The 23,317-nt window shown below is 37.0% G+C and overlaps 1 pseudogene; it reads right to left on the reverse strand.

The window, feature by feature from the left end:
- Positions 1-1,297: 1,297 nt before the first annotated feature.
- Positions 1,298-1,397, reverse strand: LOC113292150 (annotated as a pseudogene).
- Positions 1,398-23,317: the final 21,920 nt, after the last annotated feature.

Below are 23,317 nucleotides of genomic sequence, written 5' to 3' on the forward strand. Positions count from 1 at the left end.
TTTGGGACATTATTTTTTTATTATTACCCTACGGAAGGGTACTTTAAATATAAACTGTTTGCAGAGAAGGAGGACAATTACGATATTGTCTCTGCACCTTGGGTTCGTACACTAGACATCGGAGTCAGTGGCCCGAGTCGACTACAACCGATTCATCCCCCGTCTGGAACGGGAGGTAAGATTCTAAACACTCGCGAATCCCCTGTCAGCGAGTTACTGGACTCCTTCGTATGCATATATGTTGAGGACTGAATACGGACATTTATTTTTCTAGTAAAGGGCAAGGCCTGGCCATACAAGATAAGGGTTCGGATTTCATCACCGTTCTCTTCTTGCCCGCTTTAGGAACACGTAACCTACGCGAACCTAAGCCTAAAATTTTGACTAGAACGAGACCGATAGGGTAACGAGCTTAACAGGAAAGTCATTCGAAAAATATTGGTTACTCTTTTAAGCATACTTCGAAGTTCTTGACGGTTTCTGTAAGTTGAATGCGTGACTGCGCCGCCTTGTAATACCGGTGAGGCCTTGGGTATCAAAGCTCCACCGAGCTTCCCTCGCCTCTATTCAACTTACGTTAACTCGGATTGATTCCAGAGGGGTTTGCTTAAATTGTAACGAATTCCCGTTCGAAGGATTAGAAGCTGGTCTAGAAACAATCTAAGTGGAGCCATCATGCTTTTTGTTTGCTAGAAATCAATAGGTTTGATTTGGTTGAGTCGGCCTTGATCTGTGTTTGCTTACCCTTCCAATTTAGAAAATTCTATTGTATGCCTGAACGTAAAAGAGACGCACTAGGTAGATTTGTTAAAGAGAAACCTAGTAGTTCGAAGCGTCTCGATTACCTTAATCTAGAAAGTCCGACTTTTGAAGAGTCTGTTTTTGAACGTCCTTTGACTGAGGAGAGAATCCTGTTGCTCCGATAGCGCCAGAAATGGCAACTTTGAAAGCTTTGTTGAATCCAACTAGGACTACTCGTCCTTCGTGTATTAAGTTAGCTGAAACGGAGGCACCCTATGAACTGAAACCTGGGACCTTACAGATGCTCCCAATCTTTTTAGGGAAAGAAAATGAAAACCCTTATTACCATGTTAGGGATTTTGAGGAAATTTGTAGTACTCTAAGAATTAGAGGCTTAGATGATGATGCTTTGAAACTTAGGTTATTCCCATTTTCCCTGAAAGATAAGGCCAAGTCGTGGTGTATAGTTTGGACTCCGAGTCAATTGAGACATATGAACAACTTACATCTGCCTTTTTCAATAAGTTTTTCCCTAGGCACAAAACATCGTCTATTAGGACGCAAATATGCACATTTTCACAACAAGAGGGAGAATCTTTATATAGGTATTTGGAAAGGTTCAATGATTTATTATCCCAGTGTCCTCATCATGGTTTAGAAAAGGTTAGGCTAGTTCAGATCCTTTATGAGGGTTTAGATTATTCCACAACGACCATGGTTGAGTCTCTATGCACTGGTGGATTTGAAAACCAAACTGTTGATGCGGCGATGGAATTTTTTAATGAAATCGCCGAAAAAACACAGCAATGGGAAAATAGTAGGGCACCCCAAAAAACAATTCTTTTAAGTAGAGGAAACGTTAATAGGGTAGGAGGCTATGAATCAGATGCCAAAATTGCTGCTATAGCAAAAAGGTTAGAAGCCTTAGAAGTGGGCCAGACTAGTGGTAGAGTGGAGCCTTTTTGGGAAGGCCAGAATATTGAAGAGCAGGCCAATGCTCTTTATAATAACACTAGATTTGATAACCGTCAAAAGATTGACCCATATTCAGAAACCTATAATCCTGGTTGGAGAAACCATCCGAACCTTTCGTGGTCTAAGGGCCAAAGTCAAGGTCAGTTTAGTAATTCTAATGCTCCCCCAGGTTTTGGCTACACTAAGAATCCTTCAGGACTAGCTCAGTTTCAGAATCAGTCAGATAAGAAAATCCTAAGTTTAGAGGAATCTCTCGCCTTGTTAACTCAGCAAACTGCAAAATTTCAGTTATCCGTAGAACAGAGTCTACAAGCTAGTAACAGGATAGGACAAGAAAATAGTCAGGCTATTTCCGAGTTAAAAACCCAGGTTGGTCTGATAAGTGATTCTTTGAGAGAAAAAGGTAAGTTTCCTAGTCAAACACAACCCAACCCTAGAGGAGTTCATGAATTAGGTGCAAAACCATCGAATCAATTGAATGCTGTTAGAACCCTTAGAAGTGGTAGAGTTGTAGACAATAAGGTAACCATGCCCGATAGTGAACATACTGTAGTTCACCCCTCAGGATCTCACCTCTCAGGACCAGTAGCTGAAGAGACTGATAAAGTTTCTGATGATGTGAATTCGGTTCCTGAAAGGTCTGATTTTAGGCCTAGAGCCCCATTTCCTCAGCTATTAGTACCAACAAAGAAGGAATCGAACTTTAATGACATAGTGGAGGTTTTTAAGCAAGTTACCATAAACCTTCCCTTATTAGATGCAATTAGGCAAATTCCTGCTTATGCCAAGTTCCTTAAGGATATGTGTACGCGAAAGCGAAAACTTAGCGTCCATAAGAAAGCCTTTTTAGCTAGTCACGTAAGTTCAATCATTCAGACACCACAACTCCAAAGTACAAAGACCCAGGTTCTCCTACCATTGCTTGCACAATAGGTAACTTCCGGGTAGAAAAGCTTTACTTGACTTAGGAGCCAGTGTGAACTTACTGCCATTCCATGTATACTTACAGCTAGGACTTGGTGAAATGAAACCTACTCATGACACTGCAGTTAGCTGATAGGTCTGTTAAAATCCCTCGAGGTGTTATCGAGGATGTTCTTATTGAGGTCGACAAGTTTATTTATCCAGTGGATTTCGTGGTCCTAGATACCCAACCTGTCCCTGACCCAGAGAACCAGATACCTGTGATTTTAGGTCGCCCATTTTTAGCTACGTCTAATGCGATCATTAACTGTCGAAATGGTGTGATGAGTTTATCTTTTGGTAATATGACTATGGAGATGAACATTTTTAATGTCAGTAAGCAACCTCATGAGCTAGATGACACATGTGTTGAGGAGGTGAACATGATAGAAGCCTTAGTTCAGGAGTCATTACCAAACATCTTGTCTGAAGACCCATTAGAAAGTTGTCTATCCCATTTTGGTTTAGATTTTCGACGATAGCACTATTGAACAGGTGAATGCTCTATTAGATTCTACCCCTGTGTTAGACACTGATAGATGGAAAGCTAGGTTCGAACCGTTACCAGTTTCTGAGACTACCCTAATTCCTTCTTTAGAAGAGCCCCCAAAGTTGGACCTTAAACCACTACCCGATACTCTAAAGTATGTGTTTTTAGGCCCATCTGAGACTTTACCTGTGATTGTAGCTTCCAATTTGGATAGTGATCAGGAAAGTAGGCTAGTAAATGTACTTCAAGACAATAAGGAAGCTTTAGGGTGGACTATAGCAGACATTAAGGGTATAAGTCCTACTGTGTGTATGCATCAGATTCATTTAGAGGAAGACTCCAAACCTTCTAGGGAGATGCAACGTCGACTGAACCCTAACATGAAAGAGGTAGTTCGAAAAGAGGTGCTTAAGTTGTTAGATGCGGGTATTATTTACCCAATTTCAGACAGTAAGTGGGTCAGCCCTGTTCAGGTTGTCCCCAAGAAATCAGGTATCACTGTAGTCCAGAATGATAATAATGAATTAATCCCAACCCGAGTGACCACGGGATGGCGTGTGTGTATTGACTATAGGAAATTGAACAAGGTCACAAGGAAGGATCACTTTCCCCTTCCTTTTATCGACCAAATGCTAGAGCGATTAGCTGGACATAGTCACTATTGCTTCTTAGATGGCTACTCCGGTTATAATCAGATCGTTATTGCCCCAGAAGACCAAGAGAAAACCACTTTTACCTGTCCCTTTGGTACCTTTGCGTATAGACGCATGCCTTTCGGGCTATGTAATGCCCTGCAACTTTTCAGCGTTGTATGATGAGCATATTTTCTGATATGGTAGAACGGTTCTTAGAGGTCTTTATGGATGATTTTTCAGTGTTTGGTTCATCTTTCGATGAGTGCTTGCATCATTTGACATTAGTGTTGACTAGGTGTAAGGAAAAAAATTTAGTGCTTAATTGGGAAAAATGCCATTTCATGGTTAAATCAGGAATTGTTAGGGCACATCGTCTCTTCAAAGGGTATAGAGGTAGACAAAGCCAAAGTTGACCTTATTAAGACTTTACAGGTCCCAAAAACCGTAAAAGATATTAGGTCATTCCTAGGGCATGCAGGTTTTTACCGTCGATTCATTAAGGATTTTAGCTTGATTTCTAGACCTCTTTGCAATTTGCTTGCAAAAGATGTTAAGTTTGTCTTTGATGATGCTTGTTTAGAGGCTTTTGAGAAGCTTAAAACTTTACTCACTACTGCCGATAGTCCAGGCACCTAACTGGAACCTACCCTTTGAGATTATGTGTGATTCTTCAGATTATGCTATAGGCGTCGTTTTAGGACAACGAGAAAACAAATTACTTCATGTGATTTATTATGCTAGCAAAACTCTGAATGATGCCCAAATGAACTACACAACTACCGAGAAGGAACTTTTAGCCATCGTGTTTGCCTTGGATAAGTTTAGGTCCTACCTATTAGGTTCTAAGATCATAATCTATACAGATCATCATGCTGCTTTGAAATACCTTTTATCTAAGAAGGATACCAAACCTAGATTGATTAGATGGATCCTATTGTTACAGGAATTTTCCCCAGACATTAGAGACAAAAAGGGTGCAGAAAATGTAGTAGACCACTTGTCTAGGCTAGTTGTTAGTTCCCCTAGTGATTCCCTTCCTATAAGGGATAGCTTTCCTGATGAAAAATTGTTCTTTGTTTCCCAATCACCTTGGTATGCAAATATACTGAATTATCTTGTTACTGGTCGAACCCCTCAACATTGGGGTAAGCAAGATCGTTCTAAGTTTTTAGCCGAGGTTAAGTATTTCTTTTGGGACGATCCTTATCTGTTTAAGTATTGTCTGGACCAGATTATTAGGAGATGTGTATCTGAGAGTGACCAGTCTCGTATTATCTCCTTTTGTCATGAACATGTATGTGGGGGTCATTTTAGTGCTAAGAAGACTGCTGCTAAGATGTTGCAGTGTGGATTTTACTGGCCTTCGTTGTTTAAAGATTCCCATAGTCATTGTGTTTCTTGTGAGTGTTGCCAGAAGTTAGGAACCATTTCCCGTAGAAATATGATGCCTTTGAACCCTATTTTAGTGATTGAGGTCTTTGATGTGTGGGACATTGATTTTATGGGTCCATTTCCTATTTCGTTTGGTTATCTTTACATACTTGTCGTTGTAGACTATGTGTCTAAGTGGGTTGAGGCGGTTCCGTGTAAAACGAATGACTACAGGGTCGTAGTCCAGTTTTTGAAAGAGAATATACTTACATGTTTTGGTACGCCGCGATCTATAATTAGTGATGGAGGTTCACACTTTTGTAATAGACCGTTTGCTCTTTTTATGAAACAATACGATATTACCCATAAAGTAGTAACCCCGTATCACCCTCAGACTAGTGGTCAGGTAGAGGTTTCCAATAGGGAAATTAAACGTATTCTAGAGAAAACAGTTAATCCAAATAGGAAAGACTGGTCGTCGAGGCTTATTGATGCCTTATGGGCTTACCGTACTGCATTTAAGACACCCATTGGAATGTCACCTTATCGTTTAGTGTTTGGCAAGGCATGTCACCTGCCTGTTGAGTTAGAGGATCGAGCCTATTGGGCTATTAAGAACTTAAACTTTTCACTTGACAAGGCAGGAGCTCAAAGAAAGCTCCCGCTCAATGAGTTGGACGAGATTCGTAGAGATGCATACGATAGTGCTAAGGAGTATAAGAACAAAATGAAACTTGTGCATGATAGGAATATTTTACGAAAGTCATTTTCTCCAGGTCAAAAAGTTCTTCTGTATGACACTCGTTTGCATCTATTCCCCGGGAAGTTGCGCTCTTGGTGGACCGGTCCTTTTGTGGTCCATACTGTTTTTCCTCATGGCGTCGTTGAGATTGAGACACCAGATGGTAGTAGTTCTTCGAAGGTTAACAGTCAGCGATTGAAGCCCTTTTTAGATCCTTTTCCTACAGGTGATGTTGAGGAGGTCCCTGTTTACCTTGATTGACCATCGAGGCGATTTTGTATGTTTTATAATATTTTTGTAGGTTTTTGGTTACACATCACCCAGGTATTATCTTTCCGACTTTTCTCTTTACTATTTCCTCATGTTACTTATATTTTTGGTATTGTTTTTTGATTAGAAACATTGAGGACAATGTTAGATTTAAGTTTGGGGGTGGGGTAGAACTTTTTGTTACCTTTTCGTTGCAATAAATAAACTCCAGAGCCTAGAATTTTATCCCTATTAAGGATGGCACTAACCAATCTAAGTGGATGGAAGCATTTTGGTTGTAGGAGTTGAGGAACCAATCTGACTAGATGGCAACATCTAAAGAGTCTATTCATAAAATCACAAAGCTCAGGTGTTAGAAATAACATGATAGTTTCACTATATCTCGTAGACTCCTTTTCATTTCTGTTTTTATTTTGTTTTGTTTTTAAACTATGTTTCTCTAAGTGATTAGGTGGGGCTCACGATTCAAGTTGTTACCAATGCTAGGGTGAATTAGAGTGATTGAATACAAAAAAAAAAAAAAAAAAAAAATAAAAATAAAAAGAGACCAGACCATCAGACCAACTGGAATAAATTCATTAAAGTCGACCACTGGAACCCTTGTATATGCCAGTTGTGTTGACCTAGAGTTAGGATTATCGACCACTGGTACCCCTGTATATGCAGTGTGTTGATATTAGTCAGACCGATATCTCAGTCCATTAGGATAGGTTCATTTTGGCGGAGGCCTTCAGACAGATATGATAAACACCGTTCACCTAGTAAACATCAAAACCATCTATGTTTTTCTATATCCATCTTCTTGATCTATCCATGTGATTAGTTTTGACTCCGGATATTGATGTCCATAGTGCAACTATCTGAGTAGAGCTCTGTCACTTATATATGAATTTTAGTATGCTTGAGTGCAAACTCGTGTACAACAATTGGAATTTCGCATCAGGGTACTTCCTCCTGTAGTCAATAAGTATGCCAACCAAGGAGATTCTTTAGTGCCTTCCAAGGTTCTGTGTAGATAGCTAGGGTCTAGAGTATAAAGGTTTTGTGGGTATACCTCTGGTAAGCCCTCCGGAGACAACACTCTGCCACTAGGGTCACCTAGGGGTTTAAAGGCTTATTGCATACGCTAAATGCAATCGACGATGCCCGCGACAGTGAGTTAGGATTTTATTTCTATTTTATTTTTGCTCGAGGACTAGCAAATAATAGGTTTGGAGGTATTTGATAGACACATTTTTGTGTCCGATTTGTCTCGATTCTATATATTGTTAGGGCTCATTTTTGTACTTATTATGGTGTTTTATTTATTTGTAGGTATTTTTGGCTAATAAACATTTTTGGAAAAAATTGGCTCGAAAAGTTGACGGAAAGCACCCGGAGGACACTTTCTATTCGGACCCTCGGCTTTGGATAAGGGGAAACCCCAGAACACCCCTTAAGGCAGCTGCTAAAGGCACCCCTACTATGGATAGGGGGCGCCCTTTCTTCTTCACGGTTTCAAATCCAGAAAATTGGCGGGAAATATTTGGCAGTTTTGGAAATCGTGATTTGGAGGAGTTTGAGGTCGATTAAACCTCTGATTTTCATAGGATAGACTCCTTATGGGTCTAGGAATCTGATATGGGTGTTTAAATCGATTAGACTGGGCTCAATCGACGAATTTTTATCACAACAGAAATATATGGAAAGTCACGTGTGTGACCTGTTTTAGGGAATTTTAGAGAGATTAAAGTGTTGTAAACCTTCCCAAAGATTTGTATCTATCTAAGGAAGAGTTTAGAATAAAAAGGAAAGCTCATAAACGTGTAGAAATTCTAAAACAAGGAATTGCCGCAACTTTGCCGTGAAGAGAAGGAAAGAGATTTTGGAAGATTTGGGAGAGATTTAATCGGTATTTTTGATATAAATAGATGTATTGGGTCATATAGAAGGGGTGTCGAGAGTTTGGGGACCTAAGGAGAGCCAGAGAAGAAGAAATCAGAGCTTTACCAAACTCTGTTTCTGCTGCTGCTGCTAAAGAGGAAGAACGCGAAGAACATTGACGCACGGGAGACAGTCGCAGAACAATGTCGTTGTTTAACAGCTGAAGAACATTAAGTTGTGCAGGACAGTCGTATTCTAGGGTCTTAAATTTCTGATCCTGTAACAGTTGATTAACAACGTATATCTTCAGTATTGCAACACCAACTGTAACGGTGACTTATGTAACATCTATACACCGTTGCAGATCTGCTGTTTTATATATTCTCTTCAATAAAACTACCTTTTGAGCCATTATTTATTATTTTGAACCTGTTTTGATATGAGGAGCTAAATCCCATTGTTGAGGCGATAGAGGAAGCTATTTTTCCAACAAAAAACAGCACAATCTATTTAATTTAATTTATTGCAATTATTATTATGATTATTTGCCTTGGACTATTATTGAATATGATTTTTATTTGAGTGATTGTGATCTATTTTGATGGAGTATGCTTAGTTTATAGACTCTTGATGCTTCATGTTTGGTATTTACAATTATTGTTTTTGAAAATCTACTTGTTGCAATAGTAAGAATCAAATTGAACAAGAAAATTGCATGAATATAAATATTGGATTAAATCACTTTGAATTTGGAAAATAGTGGAATATTAGCCTCGGTGGATATCAACTTTGATTGAGTTTGCTATAATTTTTAGTAAGTTTTCTATTTTAATATTAGAATTTAAGTCTAATTAATATCCTTCACAAGTCTGAGAATCGAACCACTTTTACCACTATCTACAAATCACATCAATGTCTCCTCTTTTCTTGTTGAAGTCAGAAAACTACAAGATCAACTTGTTGCAGCTGGTTTTCCTGTTTCTGACAATGAATTGGTTGTAAATATTCTATCTGGATTATCCTCAGACTATGCTTCATTTGCTACTTGCATTTGAATCATATCACCACATGTTAATATGCAAGAACGACATAATTTTTTGCTTACTGAGGAAATAGTTATCTCAGCTACTAGACCTACTAAGAATGCAAAAGGCTTTGTTGTGAACACATCAGATTACTCTAGACGATATTATAAAGGAGGTTATAGAGGTGGTAATCCTAGAGGCATAGGTTTTGATAGGTATCCAAATCCTGTTATTTTTTCCTGACATGCATCAGGTAGAGGTTATGGTGCTACTTACAAGCAGCTTTGTCAGATCTGTGAATTTCAAGGCCATACTGCTACAACCTGCAATCAAAGATTGGATTTCTCCTATCAGGAAGAAAACCTCCACCTAATCTCAGTGCAATGCTGGCTGCTGCTGATATTTTTGATGATGAGTGGTTTGCTGACCGTGGTGGAAATCTGCATATTACTTAAGATTCTACTACACTCACTGAGGCTACTCCATATGAGGATTCTGGGAAGATAACTACAACCAATGGTCAAGGTACGAATATCACACATCTTGGTATATCTAGTAAACACTTATTTCTCCACAATATCTTGCTTGTTCCAAATGCTCCTCACAATTTATCTTTTGTACACAAATTCACATATGATAATAATTGTGAGATAACCTTCTCTTCTCATGGTTTCATTGTGAAGGAACTGAACTCTAGGAAAATTCTTTTGCAAGGGCCACATAAAAATAGTCTTTACCCAATCAAATTCACCTCATCACCTCATGCTTTATCTTCTACCACTCCTGACACCAGCATCTTTCATAGAAGACTTGGACATCCATCCTTCCAAACTCTTTAGAGATTAAAACATCAACTTAATATTTCTCAATTTCTAGTAAGCCTTTCTTTTGTGATGAATGTAAAACTTGTAGAAGTCAGAAACTACATTTTCAAGTATCATGTAACTATGCATCTCAGCCTCTAGAGTTGTTGTATATGTATTTGTGGGGCCCTTATAATGTTACTTCTGTATCTGGGTCTTTCTACTATGCTAACATTGTAGATGACTATTCCAATTTCTGTTGGATATTCTCATTAATCAATAAATCTGACTTTAAAAATGTTTTCAACTCTTTTGTTACTTGCATTGAATTTTTTATTTTGTTATTTTCTGTAAAAATGCATTAGAACTGATGGAGGTGGTGAATTTGTTAATAATTTGCTAAAATATTTTCTCATATCAAAAAGGAATTAATCATGAGATGACTTTTCCACACACTCCATAAAAAAATGGAGTTGTTGAGGTCAAGCATAAACATATTCTAGGTATTTCTAGAACTTTACTCAAATAATCTGGTCATCCACCTAAATTTTGGGTTGATACTTTTCATACTTTTCGCCTAAATTTTATTTCACAAAGCCAGATTATTCATTTCTAAAAGCTTTTGGGTGTTCATGCTTTCCATGGTTAAAACCATAAAACCATATACTATAAACAAACTTGAACCAAGAAGTAAACAGTGTATCTTTCTTAAATATAGTCAATCTCATAAAGGCTATACGTGTCTTGATCCTACTAAAGGTAGAGTTTATATTTACAGGCATGTTCAATTCGATGAATCTGTCTTTCCTTATCTATCTTTGATATATTTTTCTCTTCATGTCAATTCAGACACCTCTTTCATTTTTCCGTCTGACACTGATGTTTCGGTATCTCATTTAATGACTCCTGCAGCTAATACACTTCCTGCACCTATATGTTCTTCATCTTCTACTCCTGCAGCTATCCAATTAATGTTAATGATCATAGCATGGTTACTAGGAGTAAAAATGGAATAATAAAACCAAAGTCCGATTATGCAACCAAACATCCATTGCATGTTGTAATATTTGTGCGATTCTACTATTCCAAATAATGTGAGACATGCAAAGAAGAGTTTAGCATGGCTTCGTGCTTTAGATAGTGAATACAAATCTTTAATGGATGCTAGTACATGGTCACTAGTTGATCCTTCTCCAGATCAAAATGTTACTAGGTGCAAGTGGGTTTTTCAAGATACAACAAAATCCAAATGGTTTTATCGATAAATATAAGGCTAGACTGGTTGCTAAGGGCTTTCATCAACAATAATGAATTGATTTTGAGGAAATATTTAGTCTAGTAGATAAACCTACAACAATTAGGATTGTTCTCTATATGGCTATTCATTATGATTGGAAAATTTACCAACTTGATGTTAGTAATGCATACTGCACGGTGATCTCAAGTAAAAGGTATTTATGACTCAACCACCAGGATATGTAGATGCAGACAAACCAAATCATGTCTTTTTACCTCACAAGTCAATATATGGGTTAAAACAGGCACCAGGAACTGGTATGAGAAATTGAAGATTGCTCTCACTGGCTTACAGTTTGTTTCAACATCAACATATACTTCTTTCCTTAAGTCAACAAATACCCTGCTGACTTAAGGATCTAGGTGGTGTTCACTATTTTTTGGGCCTTGAGGTTAAAAGAACATATTTCACTCTCTTTCTAAGTTAGACCAAATATGCACTTGATCTACTGAAAAGAACAAATATGGAGGGTGCAAAAGCTTGTTAGACACAATTGATGTTAATTTCAAACATTCCAAGTCAGATGGTGACCTGCTAGACAACCCTACAGAAAACAAATCAATTGTATGTGCTTTACACTATCTAACATGAACTAGACCTAAAATCTCTTATGCTGTCAATCTTGTGTATCAGCACATGCAACATCCAACTACATCTCATCTTGCAGCTGCTAAAAGGATTTTAAGATATATCAAGGGTACTCAGTCATGGGATTGAATTTATTAAGGGCTTTTCCTTTCTTCTTGGATTTCCAGATGCTGATTGGGCTGGTAATATTGATGATGAAAGATCTACAGGGGCATACTGCATTTTTTTAGGTGATAATCCAGTTTACTGGTCTTCAAATTAAGAAACAATCTACAGTTGCTAGAAGTTCTATAGAAGCTGAATATAGAACTCTAGCTCACAGTGCTTTTGAATTTTTATGGATCTATTACTTGCTCAGTAATTTACATTTCACTCTTCCTGCTATTCCCGGACTTGTGTGTGACAATATCATCTCCATCTCAATGGCCTCAAATCATGTTCAACATTCTAGAATGAAACATGTTTATATTGATTACCACTTCATTAGGGAATTTTTGCAATCTAAATCTCTTGATGTATTCTATGTCTCTAAACTAGTTCAGATAAATGATATCTTACGTGGTTCAATATTTTAAATGCTCAGGTCCAAGCTCAAGTAGTGTCCCTTACCTTGTGCTTGAGGGGGCTAATGACATCGACTGATAGTTATGCAGTAGTGAAGGTTAATCTTCTTAAGAAGTGAAGGATAACAGGTTTTTCTGTTTTCTGTTACAACGCTTGTGTGACTCGCACACTTATGTGTCTGTTTTATTATTTTGCACTCGTGTGTTCCGCACATTCTCTGTCAATGTAATAACATTCATTCAGAGTAATCAAGAACACCATTAACCTGTTTCAAGGTTAATACAAATGGCGATTGATATTTCCACTAATCGCGACCATACTACATCGGTGATAACCAGAATTCCAAGTGAAAAATCTGAATTCCATCATTAATTCCACTAGATGAAAGTTCAAATTTTCACTATTATTTCATGTGAAAATTCCAACTATCCCCATAGTGAAAACCCAAATTATCATCCATTACTAATGTGAAAAATCAAAATTTCCTTGTTAAGGATGAAACATTTAATCTTAATAGTGTGTTGTTTCAGGTGTTAGCCTTGTCGAGAAAAAGTTCAGGTAGATCTCATGCGAACTGAAGGAAGTGGTCATTCAGACCTTATCACAAACACGTTCTTTGCATATTCTTGTTGATAAAGAGATATTTTGACGCGTTGTATTCATCATCTCCTTTTATTTTCTTTACCAACAACTTCGAATTTTAGAACAAACCCACCAAATAAGCAGCATGAATGGGCCATAATTCGATTTTCCAATTATAACTCCAGAAACATAAAATACAGATGTTTCATGTTGCACCATTACATCCACAATTTATGATTTCATGTGTATATAAGTTACGATTTCATGACACACAATTATTGAACTTCTAATCCCTGAGAAACTTGTTAAAGAATATAACTACAATACCTAAACAAAACAATGACGGTAGCGGTGATAATTGGATTTTTTTTTAACAACAAAGAACCGCGAAGAAATTGGAAAATGATCATAATTTGAATTTTTTTAACTGTAAGAAAATCAGATATTTTTAACTGTGAAAAATATTTCTAAATGGACGAGTTTTCAGTCGTGACTTTTGCATGAAAAAGTCCTTGGCTTCCTAAATAATCCTGTACTAAAAAGTAATTTTTTTCGACAATTTTTTGGGGATAAATCAACAATATTTTACAGCACGTGAAAAAAGAATATCAAATTGTTTAAGTTAAAGGCTAAAACTGTAATCATGTCTCATTGTAATTAAGTATGGGTTTTGTATATACATGTTTTTATTGATGGGTTTGTGATAAAAAAAAAGTTCAAAAATCGGCCACAAATAATTTTCCCTTAAAATAAAAGTCTATATATGTGGACAGAGTTAGGGCTGCACAACGGTCGGTCAGTCCGATTTTCATCCAAACGCCGAACGAACCGTATATATGTCATTTTTCTAATTTGAAACTGTCACCGAATAGTTCATGATTCGGTTTTAACAAGACCGAGTCGGTTCGGTTTCTCAACTCACTTTTTACGGTTTCCACCAATTGCGAATTCATAATAAATTAAATAAAAGAAATGCTGAAATCTCAATAGTTTATTCAGTTTTTAGTCACACATTCAAGTTCAATTTGCAATTTTCAATACTATGATGTGACATGCATTCAACCATTCGTATACATTCAACAAATCAACCATTAAAAATAAGCAGGTTGATTACAGTTTTACAATTCCTCTTTATCCTTCAACATCCCAATCTGATTTAATTCTCCATTAGCAGTAGTAACAACCCCCAATAACTTGCTCAACTCTTCATCATTCCTCACTGCAAGTTGAACGTGTTAGAGCACTGCTCGGTCGAACTCGCAAGCGTTGCTATCTCAAGCTTGTTTGTCAAGTTTAGGTGATCAAAACTGTAAGTCTTGATTTCTAGTCTACTTATAGCTATGTCTCGGACTAGGATAGAATGTGTAGTTGAGCTTTAGACTTCACGGCGTTCATCGATTGAAGACGAAGATTTACTGAGGAGAGCTTGGAGGAACTTCATCAACAAAAGGTATGTGGAGACTAAAACTTATCTATCACTCAGAAGTCTATTATATTCTATCTCCTATTGAGAATAAGTCCTATATCTATATAGACTTTACATTATGCACATTTGATATTTCGAGCTGAGTTTAGCTCGTTTATATCCTTCTCGAAATATGTGTTGGAAGCTTTTTGCTTTAGCTACATTCATCATTATTCTTGACGAGTTTAGTTGGAAACAATTCATTTGTTGGAAACTAAATAATGAGTCAAAATATAATCATGTTAGAATTTCCTTGAAACATCTTACATGGTTTGTGTGAGACAGTCATTTGATGTAGACTCGGAATGTTTTGTATTGATTATTCGATCACTTGAAAATTACTTATAAGCTAATAGTTTGCGTGAGACATCTATTATCGTCTTCTAAGGATGTTTCAATGATTGAAATGGGAGTTTAGAACAATCAACCATTGTCTGGATATAGCACAATATGCATGCCAGTATGCAAACTGTTGTAATATGATTCAGGACCGGAAACCAAGTGTGCATACCAGTATGCGAATGGTTTTAACTGTTAAAGTCCGAAAACCAAGTATGCATACCAGTATGGGAACAGTTTTACATGAGTTAGGTCCTGGATGACAATATGCATACCCGTTTGCGAACTGTCGGACAAGACCAATGTCCAAAACTTAAGTTTGCGTACCGGTTTGCAAACTAAGTTGGTTTATGTTCTAAAATCGGTTAAGTATGATTTCATACTCATGAACAAATACATATATGAATTAAGGAATTCAATCTTTGCAAACCTTAATGTTCATAAATTCATTCTCTTGAATCAATACGATTTTGTTTCAATTGTGTCTTGTATACTTCTATGAGAATATAAAAAATTGAACAACTCTATGAGTAGCAAAATTAGATTCATTTTATTATCATTTGATCTAGAAGTGTTAGATGAATGTGGTTAATAGAAAAGTGTTCATATGGCCAACTTCGGTTAACTATTGTTGAGCCAACTCAATATACACGTTTAGGTACAATTACACATATCTAAGTGGAAGTATATTTCATTTGTGTGTAACAATCTAAGACCATCTAACGGTGGAGAGATATTTCTTTGGTTTTAAGCAAACTTGCTTTGTTTCAAAGCTATCAAACCCTGATTTAAAGACTATATAAGGGAGAACTCTAGCAACTGGGAAACCTAATACCCACACCTCCTGTGTGATACTAGTTGCGTACTAGAGTCGATTCTCCTTTAACCTTGGTTTTTCCTAAAACCATTACAGGTTAACGACTTAAAGACTTCATTGGGATTCTGAAGACAGATCCAACTTTTTTCTTTGTATTTGCGTATTCTGATCTTACTTGTTCTATCGTATTGAGTACTATCTTCTCTAAGATTTGCTCGAGATTTGTCTTCGATAGGTAAGATATAAAAAGTAATCACAAAGCTCTTCGTATCATTCTTTGTGATTCCACAATAACTTGTTCTATGACCATATAGTTAAGTTATTGTGAGGTGATTGATATTACTAGGCCGTTCTTCGGGAATATAAGACCGATGTATCAATTGGTTCCTGTTCACCTTGATTTATCAAAAGACGGAACAAAAACTTCGTAGGTATTTCTGTGGGAGACAGATTTATCTATTCAATAGACTTCTCTGTGTGAGACAGATTTGTCTATTAAGTATTCGACTTCGGGTCATAGCAACTCTTAATTTTGGGTGAGATCAGCTAAGGTAATCAAGTGTGTAGAGTCCTGCTGGGATTCAGACACGAAAGGAACGCGACTGTACCTTAATCAATGTGAGATTGGTTAGGGATCAACTACATTCCAGTCCGAATATAACTTGTAGTATGCTAGAGTCTGTAGCGTCTTAATACATTGTGGTGTTCAAATCTGGACTAGGTCCCAGGGTTTTTCTGCATTTGCGGTTTCCTCGTTAACAAAAATTCTGGTGTCTGTGTTATTTATTTTTCGCATTATATTTTCTATATAATTGAAATATCATAGGTTGTGCATAGTTCAATCAATTATCAAATCCAATCTTTGGTTGTTGATTGAAATTAATTGACGCTGGGATATTGGTCTTTCGTACCGTACAAGTTATTTCTCGTATTTATCCGGCTCACAGATTTCCATCTGTTCGATTGCAGATTGATTTGAGAAATTGAGATATAACTCTTGGATGTATTTTACTTGATTGAGTCTTCATGTCTATTTTATTTTCTTGGAATTTATTGGAGTTAGTCCATACAGATCTCCTAAACGAAATATTGGGTGTGGTTGTTAGACCCCTGCTTTTTCAGATATTTTTAGGCTGTTCTTCGAGAATATAAGATCGGATTATCAATTGGTTCTTGTTGCTTGATATATCAAAAGACGAAACAAAAACTTCGTAGGTATTTCTGTGGGAGACATATTTATCTATCAGAATAGACTTTTTTGTGGGAGACAGATTTGTTTATCAAGTCTTCGACTTTGGGTCGTAGCAACTCTTAGTTGTGGGTGAGATCATCTAAGGGAATCAAGTGTGTAGAGTCCTGCTGGGATTCAGAGGCGTAAGGAATGCGACTGTACCTTAATCGGTATGAGACTTGATTAGGGCTCAACTACATTCCAGTCCGAAGTTAACTTGTAGTAGGCTAGTGTCTGTAGCGGCTTAATACATCATGGTGTTCAAAAATGGACTAGGTCCCGGGTTTTTTTTTTTGCATTTGCGGTTTCCTCGTTAACAAAACTTCTGGTGTCTGTGTTATTTCTTTTCCGCATTATATTTTCTATATAATTGAAATATCACAGGTTATGCGTAGTTCAATCAATTAATGAATCCAACCTTTGGTTGTTGATAGAAATTGATTGACACTTAAACATTGGTTTTTTATACCGTTCACGTTATTTCTCATATCAATCAGGCTCACAGATTTTTATCTGTTCGATTGCAGATTGAATTGAGAAATTGAGATATAACTCTTGGATGTTTTTCCTTGATTGAGTCTGACTGTCTAGTTGATTCTCTTGGAATTATATTGGAGTTAGTCCATACAGATTTCCGAACGAAATATTGGGTGTGGTTGTTAGACCCCCGCTTTTTCAATCCGTATCAGAGCAGGGAAACACGTTTAAGACCTCATAAGTCTGTGTTTGTAGTAATCTGAATGTACGGACAATAATGCTCTATTAAACGCACCACCGGATCCAAGGGACTCGAAATTTTCTTCCATGACTGATTTTATTAAATCTGTAGAAGATATTCTCTCTCAACCTTGATAGGCATATTTTTGTGTCTGATATAATCTCAATTGTATATATTGTTAGTGCTCGATTTTGTATTTATTATGTCTTTTTGTGTCTTTGTAGGTGTTTTTGGAGAAATAAGCTTTTGCGGGAAAATTGGCTCGAAAAGTGGTATTTGCGCTCGTGGGAGAAAATTACTATTCGGACTCTCAGTTTGGATAAGGGGCACTTCAATTACTAAGGGGCACCTTACTGCTATATACACTCCAATGGCTAAATACACCCCAGTCTGGATAGGGGGAGGTCATCTTCTCTTTTGTTTGAAAATAGTTTTTGGCGGGAAGTTCATTCTTAGCACTGATGTTTTTCTGGAATTATTTTGGACAAGATATTAAGGGCTTTCTGTTGGATATGGACTGGAAGAGTCGTATACATCAAAACAGGGTTGGCAAGAGAGGTCGTTATGGAAAGAAAATTTATCTCTGCGTATATCACGAAACATGGAAAATGCTGTTGAAAGTCCGAAACTTTCGGGAGAGAATTCGAAAAAGATTTTTGTGGGTTCGTTCACGGATTTGGGTTTCTCTAGGCCTGTTGAACCATAACAGGGGAGGAAATTGGGCCGGATAATGGTCTCTCGACGGAGTTTTACTCGGGTTTTGTTGGAGATTTTGAAGAAGATAGAGGGAGATTTCATTATACAGAACCGAGAATATTCCGATGTTGGTTTTGTTATTTATGGAAGATACGTGGGACCCTAGGGAAGATAATATGTACTGAGATTTGTTTCTATACATTCTGGAGAGTTTTAACAACTAAGAAGCCGCGTAGAGAGATTGCAGGAGATTTCCTCGCAACTTGCCGTGGGGGAAAAACAAGGATTTACTCACAAGATATTCGATCCCGGTGATGTATAAATAGTGTGTTTTGAGTTCCAGAGGGGGTGTCGAGAGTTGGGGGGAGCCAACAGAAGGCTACATAGATCAGCAGGAGAAGTTGCAGAGAAGGAGTTTCTGCTGGTATAGAAGAAGAAGCTGCAGAGCATAAGACACACAGAAAAAGTCGCAGAGAAATATCGTTGTTCAACAACAGTACAAACATATCGTTTATAAACAGCAGTTACATTAGGTTATTATCCAATATCTTCTTTGTAACAGCGACGTCTGTAACATCATTACAGCGTTGCAAATCTCTGTGTTATACAATTTCTCCAATACAACACCTTTTTGAGCTATGGATTATTATTTTGAGCATGTTTTTGATATGAGGTGCTAAACCCCAACACTGGGATGATGGAGAAAGCCATATTTCATACGTGTGGTAATTATATTTAATTCTTTTTATGACTTTTTGCATTAATTTAATCATTTTATGATTTTTTTTAATTAGTTGTGAAGTCGTATGATGATGTATGCTTGGTCTAAGTGATTTTGATGCATCATGCTAGTGATTTACAGTTAATATTTTTGAAATCTACCCTGGCAAAGAATTAGAGTCAATAAACAAGAGCTATAATTGTCTAAGAATTGATTTTTGAACCACATGGTATGAGATTTGGTGGAATCCTGAGTCTCAGTAATCTCTCGACATTGTGACAAACCTTGTGTATATATTTTCTTTATTTTTATTGTTTTCTATTATTAAGTCTGAAATTGAGTCTACACAAGTCCGAGTTGAACGAACTTTATTTACCACTTAAAAAACTACATTAATTTTTGGCGCCGCTGCTGAGAATGAACTTCCCGCCAAAAAATATTTTCAAACAAAAGAGAAGATGACCTCCCCCTATCCAGACTGGGGTGCATTTAGCCATTGGAGTGTATATAGCAGTGAGGTGCCCCTTAGTAATTAAAGTGCCCCTTATCCAAACTGAGAGTCCGAATAGTAATTTTCTCCCACGAGCGCAAATACCACTTTTCGAGCCAATTTTCCCGCAAAAGCTTATTTCTCCAAAAACACCTACAAAGACACAAAAATCCATAATAAATACAAAATCGAGCATTAACAATATATACAATTGAGATTATATCAGACACAAAAATGTGCCTATCAAATACCCCCAAACTTATTATTTGCTAGTCCTCGAGCAAATCAAATCTAGAAAATAAAACCCTAACTCACTGTCGCAGGCATCGTCGATTGCATTTAGCGTATGCAATAAGCCTTTAAAACCCTAGGTGTCCCTAGTGGCGGAGTGTTTTCTCCGGAGGGCTTACCAGAGGTATATCCACAAAACCTTTATACTCCAGATCCTAGCTATCTACACAGAACCTTGGAAGGCACTAAAGAATCTCCTTGGTTGGCATACTTATTGACTACAGGAGAAAGTACCCTGATGCGAAATTCCAATTGTTGTACACGAGTTTGCACTCAAGCATACTAAAATTCATATGAAGTGACAGAGCTCTACTCAGATAGTCGCACTATGGACATCAATTTTTGGCGCCGCCGACGCGGATTTGTATTTAGATTTTTTTTAGGTTTATTTTTATTTTTATTATTTTTTGTTCTTTTTTACGCATTTTGGTATTTTTCGATTCTTTTCAGATTTGGAGAGAAGCTACAAGGAAAGAAAAAGCGCTATAAAAGGAAAGCATCGCCAAAGAAGGAAAGAAAAGAGGAATCCGAAAGGAGTGAAGAAGAAGATTTTGTATATAGTTATTTTGTTTATTTTTAGAAACTGTAAATATGATTTTATTTTTGTAATTTTTCTTTTCCTTTTTGGACATTTTTATTTTTGGACTAGACATTATTATTATTTTGAAACCCTAAGGAAGGGTTAAAAATTAAATATAAAATGTTTACAGGGAAGGACGACAGTTACGATACTGTCTCGGCCCCTCGGGTTCGTACACTGACATTGGAGTCGGTGGCCTGAGTCGACTTTAACGGTTCATCGCCCGTCTGGTACGGGAGGTAAGACTCTATCCACCCACGAATCCCCTATCAGTGGGTTTTATTTTGTGTGACAACTCACACCCCTGCAGTAGAATGTCGAACTGGTATTACAATAGTCAATACAACGAATATCCGACTGAGTTTCAAAATGGACGTTACTACTTTGACCATAGTGTGAATAGTGGTTGGGAACATCAGCTTTCTGGAGATTATGGTCCATACCATGGTGAGCCCAATTACTATACGCACCGGTCATATGAGCAAAATTCTTATATTTCTCCTTTAGAAGAGTCTCTCAAGAAATTAGAAGAGTCGATACATAGGATAACTGAGATGAATAACTTAGTTTATGACGAAAGAAAACTTTCTATAGAGGAGTCCCTCAAGCTGATAGCTGAGACGAACGAAAGAATTGCTCGAAATAATCTTAATTTTCAATACAGTGTCTCCAATAATACCCTTGAAAATGAGGATAGTTATTTGCATAAACAGGATGACGAGGATATAATTGGTAACACTACTTGTTGTTTAGATGAGGTTCAACCATTTTCATGTTATTATAATGATTATGATGAGGATAGTGTTGATGAAGAATTTGAAATAAATAGTCATAGTGATTAGGAATTTGCTACTCCAACTCAGCTTAATAATAATATTATTTCTAGTTCAAATCCAAATAATTTTAATAATTATTCACCTATTCAAAAGGACGAGGATTTGACTAGAGATACCCCCGTTTTAGACGATGTAGTATTTCCTTTTGATTACGAAGCTAATAATGGTTTAGAGGAACGAGTATATTTTGAGTCTAGCGATTTAGAAACAATAGACTTAGAAAAAGAAAATGAACTCGTCGAGATGATTGAGGATGTACCCGACTTAGAAGAATCAATTGACCATTTTCATGAATTAGATGACCTTGAAATTAGGGAAGTTGTGATTAGTATTTCTAGAGACACTGAAAACTCTAAGTTTGGGGGTGATTATCATTCTCTATGTGATTTAACTCTTAGAAAGGTCCCTCACTTTGGACTTGACATATGTGCCTCAACCATTTTACAAGATTATCTTCATACACGTTTTCCTGAACCTAGTGATGTCCACAAGAAATTTCAGTTATTAGAAACCCATCCTCTGGTTGATGTGGTTTACCCAGTCTATGATACCCAGATTGACTTTGTTTTCCCACCAAATAGTTTTCTTCCAAATGTGGGAATGTTTGATTTTCAAATGTGTCGAATATTAAGTTTTGAGATTAAACCTAATTACTTTAGGAGATTAGGGTCGACATACTTGTTTGAGGAAGATCACCACTCTCATTGTGGTCAGCTGTGTAAGTCAAATCTGATTGACTTATAGGATCCTCAATTATTCAGGTTATTATTATGTGCTCCTAAGTTTTTATTTGAGTTTTTCCAGAATCTAGAACCTGAAAATTTGGATCTAACCTATGAGGAAACACAACCCATGAAAATATTTTATCTGGACCCAGTTATAGATCCTGAACCTGAACCACAACTAGATGTAGTTGTCTTAAACAGGAAACTAGACAAGGGTGTGCTTTATTTGTTCATTTTCTTGGCATGTTGCAGATTCCTTTTACTTGTGATAGATCTATTTGGTTTTGATGACCCACAGATATTTCGGCTATTACTTTATGATTCTATGAGGTGACTAATTCTTTCTTAGTCTGGCTGAAGACGTTAAACTTAGCACTTCTTGGTAGGTAACCCATTCTCATGCAACACGGTAAAATCTTTCCTTATCTCTTTTGTTTCAAATGGTAACAGTTTGTCCTTGTTCATGCTTTTAATTTGATCTTTAGAACATTGAGGACAATGTTATATTTAAGTTTGGGGGTATATGAGAAACTTTTTAGTTGCATAATTAAACTCCAGAGCCTAGAAATTTATGCCTATTAAGGATGGCACTAACCAATCTAAGTGGATGGAAGCATTTTGGTTGTAGAAGTTGAGGAACCAATCTGACTAGGTGGCAACATCTAAAGAGTCTATTCATAAAATTACAGAGCTCAGGTGTTAGAAATAACATGATAGTTTCACCATATCTCGTTGAATCCTTTTCACTTCTGTTTTTATTTTGTTTTGTTTTTAAACTATGTTTCTCTAAGTGATTAGGTGGGGCTCACGATTCAAGTTGTTAGTGATGCTAGGGTGAATTAGAGTGTTTGAGATACAAAAAAAAAAAAGAGGAAAAAAAAAGAGAGAAAAAAAAAGAGAAATTGAGACCAGACCAACTGGAATAAATTCAATAAAGTCGACCACTGGATCCCTTGTATATGCCAGTTGTGTTGACCTAGAGTTAGGATTATCGACCAATGGTACCCTTGTATATGCCAGTGTGTTGATATTAGTCAGACCGGTATCTCAGTCCATTAGGATAGGTTCATTTTGGCGGAGGCCTTCAGACAGATATGAGAAACACCGTTCACCTAGTAAACATCAAAACCATATATGTTTTTCTATATCCGTCTTCTTGATCTATCCATGTGATTAGTTTTGACTCCGGATATTGATGTCCATCGTGCGACTATCTGAGTAGAGCTCTGTCACTTCATATGAATTTTGGTATGCTTGAGTGCAAACTCGTGTACAACAATTGGAATTTCGCATCAGGGTACTTCCTCCTGTAGTCAATAAGTATGCCAACCAAGGAGATTCTTTAGCGCCTTCCAAGGTTCTGTGTAGATAGCTAGGATCTGAAGCATAAAGGTTTTGTGGGTTTACCTCTGGTAAGCCCTACGGAGACAACACTCCGCCACTAGGGACACCTAGGGGTTTAAAGGCTTATTGCATACGCTAAATGCAATTGACGATGC

Source organism: Papaver somniferum, chromosome 6 (genome assembly GCF_003573695.1).
Source record: "Papaver somniferum cultivar HN1 chromosome 6, ASM357369v1, whole genome shotgun sequence".
Classification (NCBI taxonomy): domain Eukaryota; kingdom Viridiplantae; phylum Streptophyta; class Magnoliopsida; order Ranunculales; family Papaveraceae; genus Papaver; species Papaver somniferum.